Source organism: Lepisosteus oculatus, chromosome 7 (genome assembly GCF_040954835.1).
Source record: "Lepisosteus oculatus isolate fLepOcu1 chromosome 7, fLepOcu1.hap2, whole genome shotgun sequence".
In the NCBI taxonomy this organism is placed as follows: domain Eukaryota; kingdom Metazoa; phylum Chordata; class Actinopteri; order Semionotiformes; family Lepisosteidae; genus Lepisosteus; species Lepisosteus oculatus.
The window spans coordinates 27902392-27929252 of record NC_090702.1 but is presented as its reverse complement, the minus strand read 5'-3'; positions in this window follow the sequence as shown (position 1 = coordinate 27929252).

Here is a 26861-nt window from a genome sequence, read left to right as displayed (position 1 = left end):
ATCCTATGTTTGTGCAACATGGCTTTGTCAATTTTTCCTCATAAGTGGGAAGATACTGCATATCGAAAATTTACTTAGGAACACAAATTGAATGTTAAACTACAAAATCTAACCTGTATAGATTTTGCTAACAATATTACATAAAGGTACATCATTTTTTTCAACAATATATATATACGCCATACTCTCAAACCAATGAGTGGAGTACACTTAGCTTTTTATTTGTAGTTAGCTTACCCATCTGAAATTTGAAATGTATCACTTAATGTTTTCAGATGTATTGGCACCTTGCATACAAATATGGGAAGTGAAATACAAGAGACCACACAAGTGAATCTTAAAAATCAAAGAAAACACATGGGTCTATTAGTAGCACACAAGGAACCCTAGTGGCTTAAAATCTTGTTAATTGTAGGGGTAACCAACTGTTTTCTTAGCACAGAAATATATTTTACAGATTTTAGATTTTTCACTAGAGACCTTTTGATTCCCCGGACATCTGGCTACATCTTCAGCTTTTAGTCAGATTACATCCTTTCCAGCTTTAATTTTAAACAGGTGCAAAATGTGATGATAAATGCATAAGCACGGACATCTCTAGAGTAATTATTCACATCAACTTTCAATTAACACAAAATCATACAGGCCATACTAATGTAGTAAACTACCTTTTAACTAGGAAAATACTAAGTGACTTACTGGTGTACAAAAATGTCAGGTAAAATGAAATGATAAACTGCTATGGCCAAACTTTGATTATCAGGACAAATACATATTTGCATTGAAATGCAGTTTTGGAATAACATTTTGTACAAGGTTTCATGGTTTCAGACGTAGCACTAGAAGCAGTGGTTGGCACAGCATATGAGGCACAGGCTAATTAACATTTCCGTGTGGAGTGATTTTGAAGATGGCACAAAGAGTGTTAGTGTCTTGCATTTGAATTGTAAAATATCCATCTAAGGGATTCTTTTTCTTAGTACAGTCCTCAGGGCAGGTACTGTAATTCTGTAGAGTATATGTAAAACTTTCACAGTTAAAAAATAATCAAATAACATTAAAATGTAACAAGAAGAAATTATGCAGACAAAACATGTGGATCGTGTGTGTATGAACATATTTATATATTGATATACAGTATATAAATATTGTGGCATTGTGCCTGAGGGGTAATATTTTAGACTGGCTCATATGGGGAGTACTTAATACAATTTGACGATGGGGTCTTCTCTATGGAAATAGAGGCTGTTGACCCTGCGGTAGGGGTCTTCTCTACTTTTTTCTCACTGAATGTTTGTAATAACACAGCCCACTTCTGAAGAATTTTAATACTTCTACAAATATATATGACTTGCATAGTCTTGTAGATTTATGAGATCGCAGTGCCTAGTGTGAATTGTGTCAATGTTTTTTTGTGATTGTATGCCTGTTGTGCTGTTAGGTCTCTTGTTTTACCTGTCTGTTTAGTGCACTTTTAGATTTTGTTTACAGTTTAGAGCACCTGTTGCTGTTAATCCCTCAGAAAGTACTTTACTTTTTTTTTGCAAGTCCGTTTACTTCTGACCAGGCACTGTATACATTACCTACACATCTGTACTTAGATATTATAAATAGAAAGTGAAAGGTAATTGTTAAACGTTTTAAACCACAAACACCCAAAGGAAAAGAAGATTGAAATATCATATTAACATATTAGCAGCTTTCCAATCCAGTGTCTTTTTTAAAATAGATTATGAATAAGTACAATATAAGAAACTGTGGACAAAATCTCTTTTAGGTACCGATGGCATTAACCAGAGAAGACACGAGAAAACCATCTTGCATTTTGTAATAAACCATAAAGGCATTCATTGTAAATACTACTATTAGAAAAAAAAACAGTTGTTCATTAATTAATGAATACATCTTCAACATTAAAATGTAATGTGTTTAAATATTGCAAACACCTTATTACATTGTGTCCTGTTTGTAATAACAAAAAACGAAATTGATAGAGAACTTACAGTGCTTATCCACTAAGACTGATCAGAGAAATTAAATTTGAGAACAGTTGTTGCATATTTTTACTGAAATGTGTAATGAAATGTGTACTATAGTGGACATTGGAACTCGCATTGTAGAAAAATTAAAATCATTCTATCTCAATGATTAGAATGAGTAATTCTTACTATTTTGAATATTTCTTTGTAAACCACTATGATTTTAAATATTTACTTTTTTAGCTTTAATATAAGTTTTTAAACAATTTAAAAAATCTTTCCATATTGACACATTAAAACTTATTTTTGTTCTATACAGTTTGACAGTTGTGTTATTTGAAAAGCCTTCCCCTTTTGACTACACAGAAAAAAAATAGTTTAGTGCAAACCAAGCACCCATTTTTGGCACACACTTTATACTCACTGGGTGTAGTTTTTCAGTCAGCCTTCTTCTACTCGGCTTTCTTTAATTACATCTATACTGTTTGGTTTGTGTTATACAAAAAAAAAATATTTTTATATTTCAAATTGATACAAATTTTAATTTTAAGTGAGACTTTTGTGAGAAAAAGGCAGTTCCATGTTCCATAGATATTCAATCAAAGTTTCTCTTTAGAATGTGTCAATATGTTTAAAATGTGTTAAAGGCCTATAAAGTGCTGTATATCAATGAAATTATTTGTAGAGACCCAAACACATTTCTAAATTATGTACTGTACAGTATGTCTGTAACGGAGTTGACAGCAAACACTGTTTTCATTAATAGTAGTAGAAGTAGTAGGAAACTACACAACTTGGTATTCCCATTAAGATGCACTATTAAGTTGTTTTTCTTTATATTGAAACCATGTTTTTATTGTAGGCAGGAATATGTTAAATTGCCTGAGAGGTGTCTTTATAATATAAATTCACCAATTATTTTTTTTTTTTCCAATGGACAACAGGTGCAAATATTCTGACACCATTTATAAAAAAGGCCATTCGTTTTCTTCAGAACCTAAGCTTCTTCAAGATAGACAAAATTATTTTAACACTTGTCAAAAATGTAAAATCCCTTATCCACCCCTCCCCCATATGGAAGTCAAGGTCAATGTCCTCCTGGAATGGATACCCAGGGCCGTTGCCAGAACAATTCAAATTGGTGGGCATTTGGTTTTAACCTGGGGGGCTGGGTTTGAGCCCCCATTTGAGACACATGACTCTACAGATGATAGTTACCTAATCAACACTACAATATAGGAGGCAAAGTCAAATGTACAAGTAATAGGTTTATTCCATGCTGAAAAAAGAAGAAAGAAAACACAATGTTTCAGCTGTGGACCCTTCTTCAGGTGTGAAGAAGCCTTCAATCGCTCAGCCTGCAACAGCCACAGCTCAAAACACTACTTCATCAGCACCTCCTTGTGTAAACTCCATAGGAACTAGTGAATCTGAATAAGTGCTAATCATTTTAATCATCATCAACAGTCAACGGTGCTCATAGAATACAGAAGTAAACAGGTTAACTCACTATTAGAAAAGTTGAAGACGATATGTGTCAGAACTAAATCTCCTTGAAGGCAAGCTGATTGAGCTGGGCCTTGCACACATGACGCATGACACGTCTGTGGTCCGTAAAAACATTCTTAATGACTGCAAAGGAATTCTCACACATGGTCGTGGAAGCACCAAATTTTAAAGCATGGTTCATGGCAATTTGAACACTTGGTATGGCTTCCAGTGCTTTGTAATGTGTTAGGAGGAGTTGTTTAATTGTCCACTTGCTCTCTTTTTCGTTATCCATTTGTTTGTGAAAAAACTGTCTTGCCATAACATACTCTTCCTCAACTGTGGTTGAATTTTTTAAGTCCTGTGTTTAACAGGTTTTGTATCCAGAAATGTGTCACTCTTTGTATCAAGAGCAGTGAGTGCGTGAGCAAGCTGCGTGTTGCGCTCATTGAAACGCTGATTCAACTTTCCAATCATGATGTCAACCATACTGTAGAATAGCCTCTGTAGGCCTGTCTCGCCATTATCCTTGTGTCCAATTGTGCCTTCAACCACGTACTGGCTCATATTCTTATTGATTGTGCGACGCAGTTTTGAAGCTGCAGGAGCACTGGCACCGGTGACAGTATGTCACAGCTCAACGAATTCGGTCTCACTATGGAGTTTAAGAACACACTTCACTAGCACTTGCCACAAGCCCCAATACCATCAAAAGGTCCGTGTCCTCTCCCTTTAGGAGCTTCTTTGGGAGTCAAATAGCTTCAGCACCTTTTGTACAAGGTGAGCGATGAACATGAACTTTGCCTTTCCCACAACAATAGCCTCCATCCTGATCTCTGCGCTGCACAATTGGTCAATCTCGGACTGTCAGGAACAGTTCTATCCAGGCCCTATGCGGACAACACGATCCAGAAGGTGAAGAAACAATAGGGAAAAATATCATGCAGGAGTGGGTCAGGAGACAGGGGGGCGTGTCCGAGGTGAGCAGGTGTCCAGGGGAAGTGAGTCCGGGCAAACAATCCAACCATAAATCCAACAGGGAAATCCAAAATGGGAGGCAGAGTCCAAGACCAGGGGATCCATCCAAAAAAAAAAACAGAACTGGGTCGGGACAGGTGGGACAAGGAATCAGGAACAGGAAACATTAAACCATAACGGAGCCAGACGCGGCAGGACCCCGGGCTCTCACGAAACGGGATTCAATGAGAAGCCCCGGGCAAACGCCTGCTTCTGGCTTTAAAGGTGGAACTAAAGAGGGGCAGGAATAAGAAACAGGTGTGGGGAATGGGACAGAACGAGGAAGGGCTGGAGCGCTCTTAAGAGGAGGAGTAACGATCGTGACACGGACAAGAAGGAAGTGATGTCCTTATAAGATGTGATGATAGCAAATACAGTGGCTAAATGGCCAGTCCATCTTTGATCAAGCAATCATTTTAATTGCTGGCCCTTGTATTGTACTGCAACAGTTGGCTTCCTGAAAAATGTATACAAAGAGTTACAAATATAGAAAAAATCTATAACTGCTTTTTCTGCTGTCAGTGAGTGTACAACCACCAGGTTGGTGGTTTAAGCAATGTACATAGGGTATTTCTCGGCCCAATTTCTTTTAATATAGCTTCTGAATGCCACCATGCTTCCTGGACATTAGAGAAGCTCTGTCATATACTTGACTTAATATCTTTGATGTACTCAGTCCAGCTTGTCAACTCCATTATTATTGTGTCTGTCAATGTCTCGTGGGTAGTATCGTGAGTAGCTAAGGCAAGAAGGCACTCTGTTGCTTCATTTGATTCAGATACGAAGCGAATGACAATGGATATGTTTTCGAATCCCGTGGGATCTCATGTTCCATCTGCTTTAATGGTGCACCATGGTTCCCCTGCTTCTTGTACAATGGCCTCCGTCACTACATTACTCAGTGTGCCAATCAATTCATTTCGTATATCTAGGCTCATGTACGTAGTGTAACAAGAAATAGTTTTAACTATTTCCACCAATTCAGGGTCTTTCTTGATTGTGTAATACAACAGCGAAAGAAAAAGGCCTCTACCTCCCTCTACCATGTCATCAAAAGCATCAACATACATAGGTAACTGATTTTTTTGCGAGAAATCCCAAAACATTGATAAGAGCGGACACATACGTGTAGTAACCATTTTTTTCTGAGCTGGTCTGCGTTAAAGAGAGTGGAAATTTCCCTGTCATTTTTAATGTGCATTTCATGCTCCTTCCATACAGCCATGCAGATTAAACGTTCCTTTGAAGTGGAGTATTTATAAAACTCTTTGTCTCTCTCTGTGGCACGTTTCCAGTCATGGTACCCCCTAACTGTAAAAGTAGAGTCAGTTGCGCAGACACTGTTGAACTTCCTACAGCTATAGCAAAATGCTGCATCAGCTTTGACGTTATACTTGAGCCATTCTTGACTACGGTACCATGAAGATACAAAAGAGTGATTCTTACCCTGAAATAGACAGCAGGGTATCGATGTAGAACAGTCTGGTTAGGTTTTTAAATCCCTAGGTAATCAGGGGGCAGCGGCAGTGGTCCACAAATGACTGGACAGGAGTCTTTATTGGTTAAGCCGGCTCTGTCTTTAACAGCAATATTAGCATTGCTGGAATTAGCATGTGCACCTCTGCCGTTGTCGATGTCGAACACCCTATCGGCTTCCCTCACTTCTGCTCTATTTTCTTTTTCCCCCACTACTAGCCACCCCTTTGTTGGTGACTGAAGATGGTCCTTTGAACCATTTTCTTATATCCATTATTTAGACTACTCTTAGCCCAGCTTTCTGATTGATTAAATGAGATTAAACAATTTCTGGTTTCAAAACCACCTTGTGTGTTGCATTATAAATTCCCATACTGAAACCTGAGATGAGACACAGGGCCTAGCTACGATTTTTCATTCGTCATAACAGAAAAATAAATTTTTTCAATCTTTAAAACAAATTGCGAAAACATTTTTTTCCACTTTATTAGAAAATTCTTTGGGGGGCATGTTAATGCTCCCCTTTAGAGACAGCTATGGATATACCTTTAATATCTTGAATTAATTTGGAAAGTCTACATAGTAAAGACCTGGTTAGGATCTTGAATTAAAGAGAACCCCTTGGATATGCTGTTTGAACCTTCAGATTTTTGTATGTCTTAATCAATACAAACACTAGAATGAAATATCTACAACAAAAACAGGAAATAACGCTTCAAAAGTCATTTTCTCTAGTTGTAGCTTCCTAGGTCTTCTCTAAAATGTCGATTACCTTGAATAAAAATGTTAAAGTGATTAAACAAATATTACAAATATTTATGAATTTTTATAAAGACTGGACCTGGAATGGTTTTCTCAGCCTTCCAAAAATGTGAAGTACTGTAAATAAAGAGAACAAGCTGTAATTAAAAGAAGAAATTGTTCACTGTGCATTTCTACCGCTTTGATCCTAGCAGTGCTAGAGTGCCTAATTATGACGTTTATGGAGAAAAAAGTGTGGTTTTGCATATGTTGGAACACTTCTGGTGTGTATTGATGACAGATTGACAGGATTGATCTTTTTTCACTTCATTTCTTCACCACCAAAAAACATTGGGTGAAAAACACCACTAAATACATTTATAGATCTTCCTTTGGTAACGTTGTGATAGCAGGCCTTTATGTGCATTGGTATTTCCTTATCCCTTATGTAATAATTTAACCTGGTTAAACATTCTGACAAAAAGGGGCATGAGTGAAAAAAAAAACACTTTTATTTTCAAAGATCAAACACAACCATACAAAAACTCTAGAAAGGGTTTGCTTGCCTCCTGCTTGCGTGTTGCGCCTGAATGGCTGCCAGCACTGACAGCTGAGCTTCCCAGAATTCCCTGGTGATGTGCCTCCAGAGGTTGCAAGTTCTTGTTGCTATGTGAACGAAATGAAGCACAATGAGAAACCCATAGGCTATTTTCATCTCTCTGATGCTTTGGTACAGTTAGCGGAACATAACACTAGGGCTTTAATGCAGGTAATGTCCAAATCACAATAACAAGAAAATGTTGACACCTGATAAGCTGTTGCTTAGAAATCTTTTATAAAAGAGAAACAGAATATAGTACACCAAGGCACCAACTGGCACTCTTCTTTGGAGTACACTATGTGAAGAAATCAAACTCTGTGTGACCATTTCTCCATAAACAACATGAAAACTGTTCTGCTGTGCTTTGAAAGTGTCTAAATGTAAAGTGACACATAAAGCTCTGAGGGACATTAATGATGCACCTGTGATCTGTTGCATGCTTTCCTGGGTCAGATTAGCACATACAAGCAGTATATTTAGGTTTTTTTTTCCTTTCAAAAACATAGCTCTCTGTCTCCTTAAAGAGTCCTTGAAATTACTGGGAATAAAGGGAGAAAGAAAGACAAGGACATACTGTAAGTGTAGTCTCAATTCTGTAGTGAAGCTTACTGCTATAAAACTGTCAATATAAAGCGTGCTAACAGAGAGATGATATACATCTATCTTTTATACTAAATAAACTGCGTGAATATACAGTAGAAAACATGGAATTAAAAAATAGTTGTAATTTCAGTACTGTCTTAAATATTCTCTAAACGGATATACAGTAAAGCAGTTATAATAACAAATATTACTCCAATGTAAAATTCTATTATACACCTATTTATTGCTATTTTGAATGTTGCATCATAAATCTGTGCATGAAATGACTCTAATCTCATTACAGTACCTCTTCATAAGTTTCCGTTCTGCCTCATTTGCTGTATGTGATATAAATGGAAAGTAGATAAGTTCAAAGATTAATATTGGATTCATAAGAAAATTAAAATCTCTATAATATTGCCTGAATTACAAGTAATCTAAGTTTTCAGAATTTTAAAAGGCAAATTATTAAGCTTGCTATTGAACATGTTTTACAACTTACAACAGGGGAATAGGGTGAAATTTAATATTGTCACACTGTTACATGTTTGCTGAAAGGATTAAATATTGTACTGTATATACATTTATAGCTAAATTCTAAAGAAGTTTATTTCAAATTTATTTAACAGACAAGCACTTTAAGTTGTTTTATTGAGCAGCTACCCCAGGTATACAGCTTTCTTACATGGCGAAAGACATATCTGGCTGTTATTAAATTTCAACAACTTTCTCAATAATGTCACTTAAGGAGGAAAATTGTATTTATTTAGGGATGCAAAGGTATTGGTGAATTAAATACCTTTTTCATTACAGTGAAAGAAAACTAATATTGTTTTGTTAAATCCTCTCATTGCATCTCCAATTTTCCCAATTGCATTTCCAAACTTAAAAAAAAACTATTTTCTTTAATACAGTATGTATTTTAGATCTTGTATTGCTACAATTCCTGTGCTAATGTGATTTATATGTATGTAATGTGATCATGTGAATGCTTTTGTTTTAGTGTATAAAGCATTTATAATATTTGCCATTTATTCATCTTACTGAATTGCTTTTTGTTTTTTTGGAATTCCTTGGTTGTAAGTTGTCTTGGATAAAGGAGAATTACTACTACTACCACCACAAAACAATAATAAGAGTTTATGTTTAGTATGGTAATCATATTCTTTATTCATAATAACACAGACCCCTACTATCACTTCATACTACTGTTTAATTGGTGAAGTACTATGTTGTAAAATTAATGCAGTCAGAATTCCTCAGTGAGATGCATATGTCTGATCTGATTTTACATTCATTAAGAATGCATCTGTCTTTTGCATATGGAGTGTGTTGAAGTGTACATAGTGTACTTGTATATAAATTGCCAAAACCATTGGCTAAGTTGCTCATCTAAAGAGTATTTTATTCCAACAAATGTGCATGTGTACAAAATACAAGAAAATTTGACACATTTGTAACTTTTCTTAATTTGTGGACAGATGGTGTGTACAGAGGTGTGTGATTCTTGCTGTTGTCCCTCAGCATCTCAGAAGTTATTTACTGCAGAGAATTCAGCCTCTGATGACTGATTATTCGCTTCATTTGGCGGGAGGAAAATTAACCTCTACTTTCCTAGTTGATGACTCAGCAGGAGTGGAAACATTACCAGAAGATGTTAGTTTGCATGTCTATCTTGAAAAAATACAGTATATATACTGCTAGATTACAAGGAACTAGCAGTATAAATATAAAATGTGTGAGTACAGTATGTATATCCATTTATGTTAAGCAGAAGCACCTTGAAGTAGTTTGAAAGTAGTACTAAGTATACATGTTTCACAGATATCTCTTTACAAGTATCATATACCATGGTATTCCATGGTACCATATTCTATGGTAAAGGCAAAGTCTCTAGTTAACTAATTCTGTAAGAAGCCATTTCCCTTGAATCACTCAACAATTGGCTGAATGAGATCCTTTGATAACTAAGCAAACAACAGCATGTCTTCATTCTTGTAGGCTTTCCACACATCCTAAAAATTGATGTATGCCTTTAGTTATCACCACATGCACTCAAAATAACATTAAGGGGGAAATGTAATAACTATCTCTAAAGTACTCTGTTCTTAAAATACGAGATAAAAGTGCTACGGTTTGTTGACTAAGAACTGAGCAACCCATTCACATCACTGGTTCAATGTATCAGCAAATTACTCTCCACAGCAAGTCCATTTACAGCTTTTTTACTTTTCTTTTTGCTGATTTCTAAGTTTATTTTCTTTTTCCTGCTCAACACAGAGAACTCCACACTAAAAGACAGATAGTCACCACTATGATTGAAGCAATAGTACTCAGTTGTGCCATTATAAATAATTACATTATTTTCATTGAAGGAACCTGACAGGTGAAAATGGTATACAGTAATTATGTTTTAATTACTAACTAAAATGTACTCTAATCAAGGTACATATGTAAAAAATGTACATTGTCAACTCATAAACGTTTTATATTAAGACTGTCTGATTCCTGCTGACAAACAAGCATAATATTTTTTTTACAAGGGATATCAAAGATACATTTTGGAAAGACAACATTGGTTGATCATTCTGTAGTTGTCTGACGAGGAAGAGGACTATCTTGACAGATGGGCTAGCAGGCTGGCTTAAGGATAGGGGGAGCAGAAACTACTCCAGGGACAGTGTTACAGTAGGTTGGAGGAATAGTTGCAAAGTTACAAACATCAAGAGGGTGTGCTAACTTGATTCCTATGCTGTTTGGATAAAGTTCAGGAGGAGGATGACCTCAATCCATTGGTGAAGCAAATGCAGTATTTTCTCTCTTATAGCGGTTTTCTTGGTCTCAAAATAACTTCAGCGCTTATAAAATAAGAAAAATACACATTTGCAGAAAGTTGGCTTATTTACTTACCAAATTTTATACAAGAAAATTTAATCATTTAGTTTTTTTGGTTCAAAATATTGTAGCATGTGAAAATAAACATGCAAGGTGGGCCACACGAATATCATGTACACAAACCCCTGTTCTTCCCCCCAAGTCCCTGGAGTTAGAAATGTCCCAGATTGTTCCCTAATATCCCAGACAAGTTCCCATCTATCCGAGCATGCTCTTCCAAGGCTGACATCACCTGGCCCACTGCTTATCTGCTTGGTGCCCTGTCATTGACTGATGAGGGCACTACAATATCTTCAAGAATACTTCCTTATCTGATTATCAAACTGTGATCAATTAGTCTCAGTCTATCATTTTAATATCTATGAAAAAGACACTTAGCTCTGCTTTGCCCCACGTCATAAACCCTAAGCACTGACCTTCATGGACATTACCTGTGCTTAATTAACTAGAGCTAACATCCCATTTCCCATTTCATAAACTGCTGTATGTCCAGCTGAGAAGTGTAGCAGATGTAGAATGTAGGGTAAAGACTGTGCTATATCCTTTGCCCATGTTAAGTACACCTTTAAATTTGACGTCGCCCCCAAATTTTGTCACTGTTTTTTCTTTCTTTCTTAAAAAAAGTTTGAGATGTCGTAAATATAAGTATTACAGATTAATTAATCAAAAATAATTAATAAAACAGGGAGATGCAGCATGCTAATTTGTTACACTGTATATCTTAATTTACATGCAATTTACACATACAATCTACAATAATGATACTGTAGTTGAAATTTGAAAACCAATACACTGATGACCTTCTAAACATTTAACATTTCCTCTGCAGAAATAAAAATAAAAGTGCCATTATTGTGATTTAATGGTTCATGAGGAATGGTGTACTTTGAATATGTATAACACACTGAAAGATATTTTCTTTGATATTTAAAAACAACAGTTATTATTTGTGATCATATCCCAACATGCTCTCCCTATACATATATTACTATACAGTAAATGGGAAGTAAAAACTTTCTAAATTAGTTGTATAAAGCTGAGATCCTCAATTGTGAGACATAGCCATATATACCTTATTTTAATCTGTATGCCTGCCAATATAACTAAGTTGCAGGATGACACAATGGTTTTAAACCAACAGTTATCATGCTGTATTGAAATTATTAAATGCAGAAAATGCAGGAACAGTATGTAATAGTGACTAGTTATTTGTGGATGCCAACACTCAAAATTAAAAAGACTTCTTATCACCTTATGGACTTTTAGATCATTTCCCTTGCTAGTGATTCGTCTTTAAGTTATCCAAGATGAGCAAAATATTGATGTAAAATAAAACAATATTTTAAACTACACTGCACATTAAAAGAATCTTATCATTTATAAGGGCAATTCATTTTTGTCATGTTTTTGTAACTTGTACAAACATTCTGTTGCACAAATGTGACAAAGTTCCTACTGTATTCCTGTTTCATATTTGTCATCAAAATGGTGGATTGACAAGGGATCTACTGAAAAAGTCACAGCCTAATAGCTTCTGAGAAACATATCAAACTATCAAAATCCATATATCATACAAGTTTTGCACCGGTTTGAAGTTTCTATTTTCTACTATCATATCCCATTCTTCTCATAAAGCCTGAGAAAGCAAGTGCCTGCTCAAAGTGTCCCAGTTACCATACATTATCCCTGTCATCACGTCTGTTCAAGACTGGAAAGTAGGATAACCAAGAAACTCATTTTATACAAGAAGCATGAAAGTATTTTTTCTGGAATGTTGCAAAGTGAGGATGAGCCTACAGGATTGGCAGGAATTGAATCCTTGGTCATTGTTGCATAATTCAGGTTGCCGTTGATCATTATAAATGGAGATTTGTAGCAATTAGATACTCCTGCCAAGACTCACACTTGGATCTCTCCAATTTATTGTCTGTTGTACACAAAAATTATATCACAACCTGCTGATGTCCATCTGGGTGGTCTATACAAAACTTTGTTTCATCACTAAATAGGGCTTAGCTCCATTGCTGGCAAAACCAGCTGAGGTGTTGCTCCAACAGGTCAATGGTACAAAGGTATTGTTCTTTTGATGAGTGGAGAATATTGGATCCTTTCTGTTTTCCTTTTCTGATTTTAACTGCATTTGACATTCAATATTTTATATAATTCCATTATCTGAGATCAATCAACTCTCTTACTAATGTTTTTGTTTGAATAATTCTAAGTGTTTTTTGTTTTAATAATTCTTCTTCACATAAACATATCACAGCAGAATGGAAAATGTTAATGCAAAGTTTTATAAACTGTTTGGCAGGTAATATCCTACCTCAAGAGCAGATATCATTTTAAAAAAATACCTTCAAGTAAATACTGAAGACTGAGCAAGTCATGTGGCCTCTATCATTAAATTTGAATAGCACTTGAAATACAGCCAGCATGCTTACATTTAAAAAAAGGAATCATGTACTCTAGCATCTCCCTTATTATTATTTATACATTTTTTATAACAGTGAAGATCTTCCCTAAGAAGCTATTGGCCTAAGAGAGTTCTTAAATCACATAGTATTATGCACATAAAATGTTAAGAGATTATTTGAGAAAAAATGATTTTTTTAAAACTAGCATCTTAAAATAGGGTTAAAAATGTGTTATCTGTACACTATATGGAGAGTTATGTATACACTGGTGTGTTAAAAATGCCAATAAGCAATATTCAAGTATTTTATAAAGTGACCTCAATCATTTACGTAGAACCCAAGAGTGAGGAGACTAGAGATGACTGGTTGAAATTGTCCAGCAGCTAATATAGCCACATAAAATATTAAAAGGGGGTGGATCCAAAGCAAGAAACAGCAAAGAAGATAGCAGGAGACATAGACAAACATACTGTAGATTGACGAGAAAGAATTATAGCTTTCCAACCCATCGTCACCACTGAATTCCTTTGTGTTGAAACAAAACCCTGTTATTGGGCACTGACCAAATTTAGTTAAAGGAACTGCATGTTTCATATGTATGGAAGTTTCCTTATTCATCTCTAAAGCAGAGTTTTTCATTCTTGTTTTTTAGGATAACTAATGTAGAGTGTTGGTGTGTCAGAATGTTTAAAAATTCTTAAATGTGAACAAAAGTTATTCATATTAATTGGACTAAAATGTAAAAAGCTGAGGAGAGGTAACAGAAAGAAATGTTCTCCAGTATTTTGTGAAGTATAAACAATATTACAAAATCAAAGCAACATCCTTACCTTGAAACAAAAGCAAATTTAATTACATTTGACCTTAGTTTTTCACCATAAGTTTCAGTTTTCCTCTGAAACAAAAATGTTCTTATATGAGCTTCCTTCACAATTTACGATTGTAATTTTAGAGCAAATCATTAAATGATTGAGAAATTACACAGAAAAAGTGCTCAAGCTAGCATATTGCATTTCACACCAGTAAACCTATTCAGATTTAAAATGTATTTCTATTCATGCATTTATTAGTATACATGAAACTTGACATTTTATATACTGTATATCTACTGTATGACTGTCCTGACAATAAATAGCTGGTAATGTATATTCATGACAAACATTCCATACATACTTTTTTTATTGTATTTTTATTTCAGCTTTTTCTTTCCAAACTTTGACTTGACTGTATGCAGCAGGAAGGTCAGTTCTAAAGCTTGCATAATATTACTATGTATAAAAGTGCTAAATATTGCTAAATTGTTTTGTCACAAGATCAGCCATCATGTTTTAAATGGACACTTTTTGTCTTACTTTGTAAGTTATTATTACAGCTTCTCAAAGAGTAGTATGGTCAGACAAGATTAAGTTTCCAGTCTGAACTTCACTCCACCAAAGCTGTTGGAAATGAACTGCTGTACTCCATAATATCTAATTGGTTAAAGACAACTGGTCAGGTGACAGTTTAAAACCAGGAAACAATGTTTTGCAGGGTCAGTATTTATCTGCTGCATGGAGCCAGAGAGTCCTCCAGGTGTGGCAGGTTAAATTCTGACTCACTGTCAATCCTGTATAGGATAACATGGCTATGAGTAATGGATATTTGTATATATTTATAAATTCAATTCACATTTAATATTCTCTGCTCAAAGTATAGTAATGTATTTAATGTGGGCCCTTCTGAGTATGCCCATGTGCACAGGCTAGACTTTAGATTACATAACTACATCCAGCTATTGAGCATGATTCTTTAATCTTTTGTAATGACAACAAGTGACTAATTAACTTAGATGTTTACTTCTGTGACTCTGACATTAAAAGTATAATTTTCTTTATCTAGGGTTTTGGTTTGGCTTCATGAGACTCCTGTGAATAATTTACCATTCATTTTTTTGTACTTTAGAACTCCCTTGGCCACTAATTATAGGATCATTAAAAATCTGTGTCCCATTGTTAATGTAAATAAGAACAAATACTGCTTCTTTAATCTAAGACAGTTTTTTCATAATTTTTAGATATTTTTTGAAAATGGAAAAATATTTTGAGCCATATGTATTATACACATAAACCTAAATATTAATATTCACATATTCACTTTTTTGTGATGTATAATGTTTTTGCCGTAATATTACTGTTTTACTACACTTGTTTCTCAAATTTGTAGATACATGTCTTTTCCTGGTTTTGCAGGGGATTTATATTTGAGACTGATTGGTTATAAGGTGTTTTATTGTGAAAATAAAATTTTGGAATAGTCAGTTGTGCTTGCCAACTATTGTAACTTTATACCATTTTAATGAGTAAATCCAGAGGGCAACAGAATGTGACAGCTTGGCCATATTTTAATAAGGTCTATGTCTTAAGTGTTTTGCTCATTTGCATCTACAATTTTAATTAAAAATGTTATTAGAGTTTTGAAATAATTGGGTAAGTTGTTTAAATCTGAAACAACATTAAAACAACATGCCTTTAAAAAAACTATTTTTAATTAAATGTGCAGAAACAGATTTTATATTAAACACAATTAAAATGTTTTATATTACATTTCTCCCAAATGGATCAAATGTCCAAAATAATCTTGTAAATAAAAATATTATGCCAAAAATGTATTGTTTGTTCTTCTGAACAAATTGTTTATTCATTCATTCAATTGCTTTTACCTCAGAAAACATTCACATTTTAGAAAGCATCAAATGCATTAAAAACTTTTACTAGGAACAACTTAAAAGTTAAAATGTGGACCTTACAGCCTTCCATACACATCTCCTGTAATGTCTGAATTTTCTAAGTGTTATATGTGCACAATGTAGTATAAAATACAGATAAAAAATAAATAAAGATAAACAAATTAAATTATTTAGAATTATTTATTTACAAATGCAGTCTTCTGTTTAAATACACTGATACATTAAACATTGAGATACTTCAGTTTTAACACAGCAATAAATTAGGAAATCAAAACAAAATCAGTTCAAATTCTTCCAGTTCACTCTCAAAACTCTACGGTATATGGCTATATTTCTTTCTTGGAATTAAAATATACAAATGATGTAACATGAAAAAAGATCAAGATCAGAAAAGCTGGAGTAAAGAACTTTGACATACAGTATAGTTTTGTATAGGAAATTTAAATAACATAAATGATTTTTTTCACAAATAGACAAATTTTAAAATCTGCTGATGACAGTCCCAAAGTTTGCTGTCTTGTGAAGCATTGAGAAGAAAGATTTCTTACACTATAAGAAATAAATAGAGCATTGACATCCATTTCCAAATGTTTTGAATCTGAACCATTCTAAAACCAAATTCTTCTATGCATTAAAAAATAAAACTGAGTTAGAAAAAATGTATTGTACTATAAATGTAAACAATAAATAAAAATGACCATGCTGCTTTTTTAAGCCGTAAAGGTATTGTATGGAGTTTTGCCTGCCTGGTCCCCAGATTGCAGATCTCGGTGAGGGACTGCAAAAGAACCAATTACACAGGTAGTGGTAGGAGTTGAATGCTGTGTCAATGCCATGTCAATGTGTCAATGAGCAGAGGTTAATTCCACGCTGCAAAGCAAAGACAATATAGGTCATATTTAAAATATGGAGCTCATGCAAAACAACCTAAGTCTGGTGGGATTGGGGGGATGAGGGATGTCCAGGACATCAGTAAAACAAATTAGAAACAGATATCACATCTATTTCTACAGTAGATGCTCAGATGTTAATGCTAGGAATCTAACCTTCATAAAATCAAGGCTACTACATTAAAAGGTAAATATGGCATTATACATATTACATTTTTGGAGGCAGCTTGGAGAAAAACTTTCCTTTTTTTGTTTTGTCCTGTTCTCAAAAAATCTAAAGCAAGATAGAATGACAATGACGGCTAAAAACTTAATGGAACTTGAATTTCTACAAATGTAATGTATTAAATGCTTTTCTTACAAAATACTCTTTCCTAGGTATAAATATCTTGCTGCTGAGTAGCCTCTTTTGTGTTTCTTTCTCACAGACATTCTGTTTTTGCATCTGGTATTTGTTTTCACCAGACAGGGTTTACTGTCCTCTGTGGCTTCTCTTTTTTTCTGTCTGCTCAAAGGAAACCAAACTACAATTTTCTAAACATAATAAATCCAGCTAAGCCATGGAATTCCTACTGATTTCAAAGTGAAACTTAACCTAAAGTAAAAAAGCTCTTCCAGTCTTCCAGCATTTTGCCCTCTGATGTTCCTGCATGAGGATTGGTCCTGTGTCTTCTTCCAAGTACATCTTTTTTACAGCCTTCTTCAGTCCAATCAGTCCAATGTCCCAACACCTTGAAAACAACTTGCTTGTACAAGATTTCATGTCGTCCTTCCGTTCTTGGACTGTCCTGTTCACAGCATGCCTCCGTGGACCTCCAACAAAACGTCTCCCCTTTACCCTACTCTCTATGCCCTCTTTGCCCATCCTTTCTGTCCGCACTCATCCTGCTGCTGTGAATAAGAAATAAGAGTATACATAAGTATTTTGTTTCTCATTATACTGGTCAATGTTTACTTTTGCCAGAATAAAAACATACCCACTATGAAAACAAATGACTGTGCTCCTACCCACTCAGAAGGTCATTTGAACCAAACCTGATTTGAAAAAACAAAAAACATATTTAGAATAAAAAGGAAGCATGTGTTTCATTTGTTATGATGCTATTCTGAATTGCTCTCTACAGATATAAGAACCTCATGGCTTTTATCAGGAAAGTTTGATATCAGGAACTCAATAGTGGATTATTGCTTAAGGACACCGAAGTATGATGTTGTCTTGTCCTAAATCATACTTGTGCTAACATCATACTGTACTTGTTTGTACTTGTACTAACACGTCTTTATATTCTGCATAATAACTGGCTCCGTGGTGTCACCATAATGCCTATTCTTTGCTTTTGTCTTTTCTGATGTCCTCAACTTCCCTGGAGGTGCAGAACATCTATAGCCACTTCTTCTTCTCTCCTTTGTCTACCTTATCCATTTTTCCTCCTACATGCCTTCTCAGCTCTCCTCTTTTCCTACTTTCTGCTCCTTTTCTGGTTGATTGCCCAATCCACCTCAGATTGTCTTTGTTATTTTGTCTATTTCCCCTTCCCAATCCTCTTTCCTGCTCCATTCCCTTTCTGCCCTAAGTCAGACCCCAAATCCCCCGCTTCTACCCACATTTTTAGGAGTTTTTTTAGGAATACTAATTTTTCCACTATAATGCATTCATATTCAGTTCATCAACCTTGAATTGATATTAGTCCCTACAAGTCTATATTCTTATGACTTTACTCCTTTGTCAACCTTTCTGCTAATTAGTAAGCATCAGCTACTCAAGTGGTTACTCACTACCAGTTTCTACATTGCTTCTGCCTCACTAAATATTATGTCAATATAAGCGTAGGTAACCCTGGACTTCTCTTTCCTATTCAGTGCAGAACTCCAGCCTGTTCCTTAAAGCAGGGATTGTCTGTGATTTATTATAATTAATGCACCCCATAAACATTTCCGTGGAAAATTTATTTTCATTAGCATACTTTTTTTTGCCTATTTATAGAAAATACATATTGTCCCTAGACCTCAGGCACCTCATAGCAACCTCACAGTACATATTGATTTCAACTACTGAACCTTTCCATAGGATTTTGACATAGAACTTCGCAGAACTTTGCTGCAGCTTGTTTTTAGCCCATATTGTTTTATGATGTAGTTCCTGCCTTTTTACTGTGTTATTCTGACATTAGGAAATACTTTTATAATATTAGTTTAAAACTTGTAATATTTCACTAAATATGCACCTGCTTGTTATCACCAACTTATTATGTTATGCAGAAAATACTTTGTTATGTAGTAACATTGTTTTTCCTTTAAATCTTTAAATGTAGTACAGCAATTGAATCAACCCAATTGAATGGGCTTATCTTAACTGAAGCCTGAAAAATGGATTGAACCGCACGTCATACTGCTATAGGTACAATATTCCACTATTAACAGCTGCCATGTTTGTGGTAAAAGAACATGCACAAACCTTATTTCTGTTGTTTTATAAAATGAAGCGAATGAAACAAATTGTCCATTAGAGCATCCCTGTTATAAAATTTCTAACCAAGCATACTGTATGCATTTTGTGTTGTATCACTAATATTACCACTGTGACGCAGGCTGTCTATTTAATGGACTTATTGTTTAGTGTTACAATTGTGTATAGTGCATTTAAGGGAAGATAAAAAGATCCCACATTGTGCCTGGTGTCCATTACTGTCACATTTGTATGACTACTGACATTTGTTATGCTGCATGTGCTTTTTTGAGGAAATAATGTACTTTTATTGAAATGCCATGCTGTGCTCTTTTTGAATTGTATCCACCTTAAAAAAAGGTCCTGATGAGTTGTCATTTCTTGACTGTAACATAGCCAATGTGCATATTCTCCATAGTGTGCTCCAATACAAGACAGTTTGAAACACATAGCATGGAGCAAAATGGGTCAAGCTCTGTTGTTATATTGTTTGAAACAAGCTGGCAGACTTGATAGTGGTGGATAGATGAAGGTGACTGGTGCTGACAGGGAGGTAAATGTGTTTTTACTTCCAGCTGATTGTAATGTAAAAGCAGTGATTTAGACAAATGGCTTTGCTCTCTAAATCATGCTTTTGACCTTCAGTCTCTTCAGTTGTTTGTCCTGAGATTAAATAATCATATGTTCTCCAGTGAACCTGAACTGTATTCAGGATTAATTTTATAATGAAACACTACTTTGTGGAAAACTTTCCATTGATTCTTAAAGAACACAAGTATTTATTTAAGCTTTTTAAAAAGTATTTAAATATATATTTCATAACTTGTACACAAGATGTTTTAACCACATGTGCAAATGACATAACACGTGCATAAGAGGTTTAATTTTTAGCTTTGCTTAGAGCATTTGGTATGATGCCTGTAACATTCAAACAATGTAATTTGATATCCTTGTAAAATATTATGCATGAGATTATAAAGCCATCTTTTAATAATAGGGTTTATGAAGGCATTATACGGCAACAAAGTGTAACAAACTTTCTTAATTTTGCCTACCGATAGACAACAAGATATGAGAACACATAACCATTATGTAATGTTCTCCTGAAATCTCACACTATACACAAAACATTTTTCACTAAAGCTTTTGCCTGGTCTTTATTTAAGAAAATCAAGAAAGATGTTAGGTTTTCAACTTTATGTATACTTAAGTCACTGAAAAGAAAATGTTTAATTTCGTCAAGACTGAATATGGCAATATGGACATTTGTTTTTGCTGAATGATGGTTACAACTGAAGATGTGGACCTCTATTGTAGTGGTCAGTCAGGATAAAGAATTTAAAAGGTCTTTGCGAATACTGTAGGTCTCCTCTTATTTGTGCTCCCTATTCTGTTCCCTGTGTGTCAGAGTGAAAAGTATTTGTGTAGGGAGGTGTAATCATTGCATTGTTATCTTCTAGAATAAAGTCAGACTGGTTTGGGTATGCACCAGTCACTTAGTGCCTACAGCATGGGAGAGAGCAGGGATGTGTGTGAAAGATCCCACGGTGTTCTGCTGCCGATTAGGTGAATTGCAGTTTCTACTGCACGTGGAAAGCTTCTCCCCCACTTCCCATTTCACTACCCCTTTTCTTTGGGGGAGATAAATAGAGGTTATATGCAGGTTAATGTGCATACACTGTTTTTTATTTCTCCTTCTCTTCTTTCCTGTCTGATTGCCATATATCTATTAAACCAAATTGCATGCATGTGGCTTTGTCACAGTATAGTATTTTAATAGCTTTAAACTAATCAAGAGTTGCATCACTCGAGGTAAAACAAAATTAAATAGCTTCAATAATATGTCTGAAATGCATGTGTCATCTTAAACGAGACTTCTCTGGTGTCAGTACAGTAGTCACTGGTGTAGGCAACAAGTGTGATTCCAAACTGAGCTGCAAACCTGCACAGGCAGAGGTTAGGCAAACTGTCTAAAACTTTAACTGTTCTTAAAAATAAATTACTTCAAGGAACAGAAATCCTTTGTCTTTCAATCAAGTTTTAGTTGTAGTTTGAGCAAACGTTGGAAAATGAATTGCCAGTGTTAAGTTGTTGCTAATAAAACATATTGTTAATACCACTGATATTGTTTTTATTCAATTATTTTTGTTGTTTTTATATTCCAATTTGTATTCCAAAAGTAAAATATGTTTGCTTCTAAAAGTTTATATTTATGTAAAACACAGATTGTACTGTAATAAATAAATCAAAAAGATTAATGATATTTTTAGCATACAAATATTGGTAAAATAGTTGTTGCCACAGACTACATCAAATGCAATTAGATAATGACAGGGTGTATGATTGTGCTTTTTTCCCTTTCACTAATTAACAAAAGATATAAAGTTCCTAGCTATGGATACCTGTGCTTCTGAACCCCTGAAGAAGACAGTGGATATTATACTGTTCAAAGTTCTCTAAGCAGCAGTTGTAAAAAGTGTGTTAGGTGCCCAATGTTGCAACCTGTATTATTGGGTCAAAATAAGTATATCTACTACTGAATTCTTGGAATTGTAATTCTTGTAAAAAAATTTTTTTGTTGTTGTGATGATGTGAGGAATACAGCGAATGTGCATACTTTGTCATACTCGTACAATAATGTTGAGAGAAGATCTAAAATTCTTATAAACCCTACCATTCTAATAAAGCTTTAGAGTGCTATTGACATCATTGTCATCTCCTTCTCATTTGTGCGAGTATTATTTGTTTTCTTTTTCAGTCTACACCAAGAAATATTATAAAATTGTAATAGCACTGGTTTGAAGAGACTACTAAGATATTTATATTTTTAAATCTGTTGATTTTTTATGGTTAAATATATAAAACGTGAAGCATAAATATTAGGACAATAATGTGAAATGTGTCATTTATACTGTGTATTAACAAAATGTGTAGTTCAGATTAAAAATATAATATGAGACAAAAGTACAGAATTTCAGCTTTTGTTTCTGGATATTAATTTTGTGTTTCTTTTTTCCATCTGTATATATCCATCCACTATCCACAGAAGACTGTCAGGATAATCACAAGGCCTATGCTGCAACCATCTGAACTAAAAACTAAAAAAGGCTTGATCAGAATTGGCAAAGAACTAGAATGTTGAGACACAGCAATTGTGGAACATAGTTATAGAAACAGACAAGACAAAAATAAACCTTGATTATTGTAATGGAAAGCCAAAAGATGAGCAGCAAGTAATCCTAAGCACACCATCTTGTCTGTGAAGCATGGTGGAGGTAGGACAATGGCTTGGGCATGCATGACAGTCCCTGGAACTCACTTACTGATCTTTTTTGATAAAGTAATTGATGATGGCAACAACAGAATGAATTCTGAAGTGTAAAGAATCATCTTATCTAACCATGCCCAAATAAAGATCCTCCAAACTAATTGGGTGACAATGCATCCTAAAAATGACCCAAAACATGCTGCACACTTAAGGTATAACAAAGCATCTCAAAGTAACATCAAGAGTTTGGAGATATTGATGGGAGATAGACTTCAAATAGTCATTTCATATAAGGGGTATACAATCATATATTAACTTTATACTATTTTAATTTACTTTAATTTGTCCTAGCTTTTATGGGGGATTGAACTCAAAACCAGTTTTATTACAATATGGTTTACATGTAGCACACAAATATCCAGAAATAAAAGCTGACATTCTGTACTTTTGCTCAATATTTACATTTTAATCTGAAATACAAAGTTTAGTTGTACAGTACATAACAAAAATTGTCATTTTCATTTATTTGTCTAAATACTTTTTTGAACTGTAGGTTCAAGCTGACCATGTGTTTATTGTAATGACCAATAGGACAAATGAACTCTTTACCCAATAGTTGCAAGCCCAAGGACATTGCAGAAAAATAATTGAATGCCATTTTAATAAGCTGAAAATTTACTGGTAGCATTAAAAACTCACTATACCCAATGAAAACTGAGGTGTGAAAATAGGATAAAGAACATTTATCCCTTACAGGTCAGGTTGAGAACACAAACATAAAGATACCAAAAGCAAAACCAGACCCAGAAACACACATGATCATTAAAGTGACTCAGTGGAACTGGTTGGATAGCAATGCCTCTAGCAATGCCTTAGGGATCCTGAATCTTTCACTACATCGTTAATAAATATTCACATCCGATAGAAAAAAAAATCTTCAAAAAGAAACATTGCTGCTGATAAAACTTCATTTTATAGTGCAGTCTTTAATAGTAATATGACTTTAATACAATAACAATAAGAAGGACGATAATAAACAGTTTTCTTTGTGTTGTATTAACCCTTGTCAGATTATAAAAAAATAATCATTTATTTTGCACCAATTATCTTTCAGGAAACATTCTGTTTTAGCTCTCAGCAATTTAGATGGCTTTGGCTAATGGAACATTAAATACTACTTTGACAGAAAAAAAAGAAATGAGCTACTCAGTAAGGTAAAGAAAAGCTTCAGATCAAAGCTAATTTTAAGTTATGCTATTAAAACAGAATTATATAAAAGGCAAAAACAAAGCATAGTCACTAAGGCATGTTCTCAATCACACTCCAGTTAGGTCAATTAGACATCCTCGCTTATCAATTCCATAGTGACTAATGTGCTGTTGCAATAACTTTATTTATTCCAAACTATAGGCCATGTGCACACAGGTGTCCATTAACAGGCCTCAGTCATAACTAGGATTGGAAATTGTATGTCAGAGCCAGTGAAGAATTCAGAGCCCAAACAAAATTATATTATTAGTCTTGATCAGAAATCTAATTTTATACATTTGTAATTTGTGGAACATGAAGTAATGTAATGGTCTTAGCAGATCAATAAACCAATTTCCATTAACAACACATTTTAAATATTCAAATTCAAACTTGTTTAGATCAAATGATTTGTTTGTGATGTTTTCTGTCTATATTATGCAGTGTCACAATATACAACTTGTATAACAACAATGTGATCTGCATATTTAGAATGATAAACGCAAGCATTACCATTGAAAGTCATTTCAATATTCTACCGTAACTTGTTTCATGAGGGAAAGCAATAAGAAATACCATTGTAAATAAGTCTGGTATTTGATTTCTAAATTTCCATGTTCAGATGTTTTATCTTCATTGCAAAAGAAAACAGCAATATGCTTTCATAATGCATCAAAGTGATTCATAATCTGCATTCAATAATTCAAAATATCTGTGCTACTGAAGTTTTAAGGATCGAAATGAAAATTATAACACAAATATTTCAATAATTTGTGGGGCCTTGTGAGCTGGAAATGCTGCACTCTCTTTTTCATTCATTTTAAGTCAAAACTTGTAACTAGTTAATTATTTTTTATGCAGTACATGATTTGTCTTCACTATTTTATGTTTTATGACAAACAAACCACTGCTATATGTTTTTTTGGTGATGGATGGTTTTTTTCCTCGATTGAATTCTTTAATCCCTTTTACTATTTTAGTTTTCTATTTAAAAAAATCCAAGCCTTTGTGAGATCCTTTCTAAATTCATCAGAGTGTGGCCAACTTCCCCTAAGGATATCTGTTGACTTACTAAAACACTATACTGGCTGAAACCCAGCATGAAGCAAAGGAATACTGCAGTTTAACAAGAAAATGAGATACAGCCTCAATCTGCCAGACACGACATATATTTCAAAACATTTAATTCTTAGACAACTATTTCGATTTTTTCTTTCCCTTGGCATCCTACTTATTAACTTCTGCTTTCAGATTGTGTTAAGGAAAATTACTAACGCATAATGCACTACTACTTTCTTCTGAATAATCCAACCTACATCAAAATGTTTGCAGTACTATTTTAAAAATACACAGTATAATCACACAAGATGGATATCACACATCTGTACTATAAAGCTGCTTTCACCAATTTCATGAACTTGTACTTCAATCACACTCTTAATTAAACATAATAATATTTGGACATTATTATTATTATAGTTCAAAAATTACTCTAAATGAACATTGACTGAAAAGTGACTTTTTAAAATGCTTTGTTATTTTGGAGGTATCTTACAGGAAGAAAGACTACTAAAGAAGCATGTCTGAGTTAAAATAAATCTCCTCAGTTCTACAAATGCTATGACTTTCTTGAATTTGTACACTTAAAAGCTCATAAATCATGTGGCAAAAATAATTTCTAGTAACTCTTTAGAAACTCGTTAGATAAAATATTCTTCTGAAAGTGGAACGTGAGTAGTTTGGCTTGCACATTGCTGGTATGAATTCAAATTCTATCATTCCCTGATAAGATTTAAAAAAAAAACTATAATGGAGCAAAAACTAATAGTCATAAGGGCTGCAGGAGCTCTTTGAACTGAATGGATACATGCAAGTCTAGAAATTGCATAAAAGCCCTTCTGTTCTCATACTAATTTTCTGCACTAAAAGGAAACTTTCCTCACACTATGGCTTTGAAGATGTCTTTCTCACATGTTAGAGAAATACCATGTTGACTATTTAGAGATGATTTAAAACAAGGCTTATGGAAGGAAATGTCTTTTAAGTATACTATATATTATTTAATTTCACAATAAAGAGCAAATTATTAAAATCTCTTATATTAAAATTGCTTGCAGAGGAAGTGAAACTAAACAAACCAGAAGTGTTTTGAAACAATATGAATAAAACGTGCTGTACTGCGTTTTTGTACTGTTTACTTAAAAACAATAATATCAGGGAGCATTAGGGACCATTTTGTTTAAAACAATAAAATGACACACACAGCTGCAATGTCTAGTATTAAAATAGAAGAAATTAACTGGGTAAAAATGCCCACAGAATCTCATGATTTAAACCTAATAGAGATGGTTTGGCAGTCCCTTTAAGACTACAATCGCAAGACGGTGAAATTGACCGCAAAGCAAGAGCTCATGACAGAAGTCAGCATGTCTTGGGTTGAAGAGCTGATTGAATAAATGTGCAATAATTACATTAACAAATTTTAAACACATAAATTAATGTCAATGAATATGTAAGGTGGGAAGATGTATTTGTTCTGTTTAAAATGATCAGTTCACGTAATGTTAGATTGAGCCTCTGAATGTTTCTAAGCAAGTGTGAGGTACAGTACAGTAGTAATTCCCCTCTAGAGGCACTTTCACCTCTACTTGTGTCCTTTGTATCCAAATTAGTACATCAGGAAAATAGAAACTCATATCTCATGTTTTTTTTTTCAGTTGTGTAAAATAAATTGTTAATATTAGAGGTTCTGTGTGTGTGCTAGACATTTCTTTATCGATGGTCTCTGGTTTTGGTCTGTCGGTTTGACAGGTTTGTTTTCTTTCAAACTGCCAATGTTTAAAAGATAGGTATTTGAGAAGGTTTTCATATATTTTATTTAAGTAATATTTATTACCTAATTTCATTTTTAGAAACATTAGCTTCTAAGGTTTATGCTTTGCATAAATAAAAACTGTAGCTTTTTGTTTATACACAATATCATACAGACTAGAATACAGCTTAACTGCACTGTACATGAGTTAGAATTGTGAATACTGTGAGAATTACTGTTCAGCAGGGTTTATGCAGAATACCTGCATATGACCATATA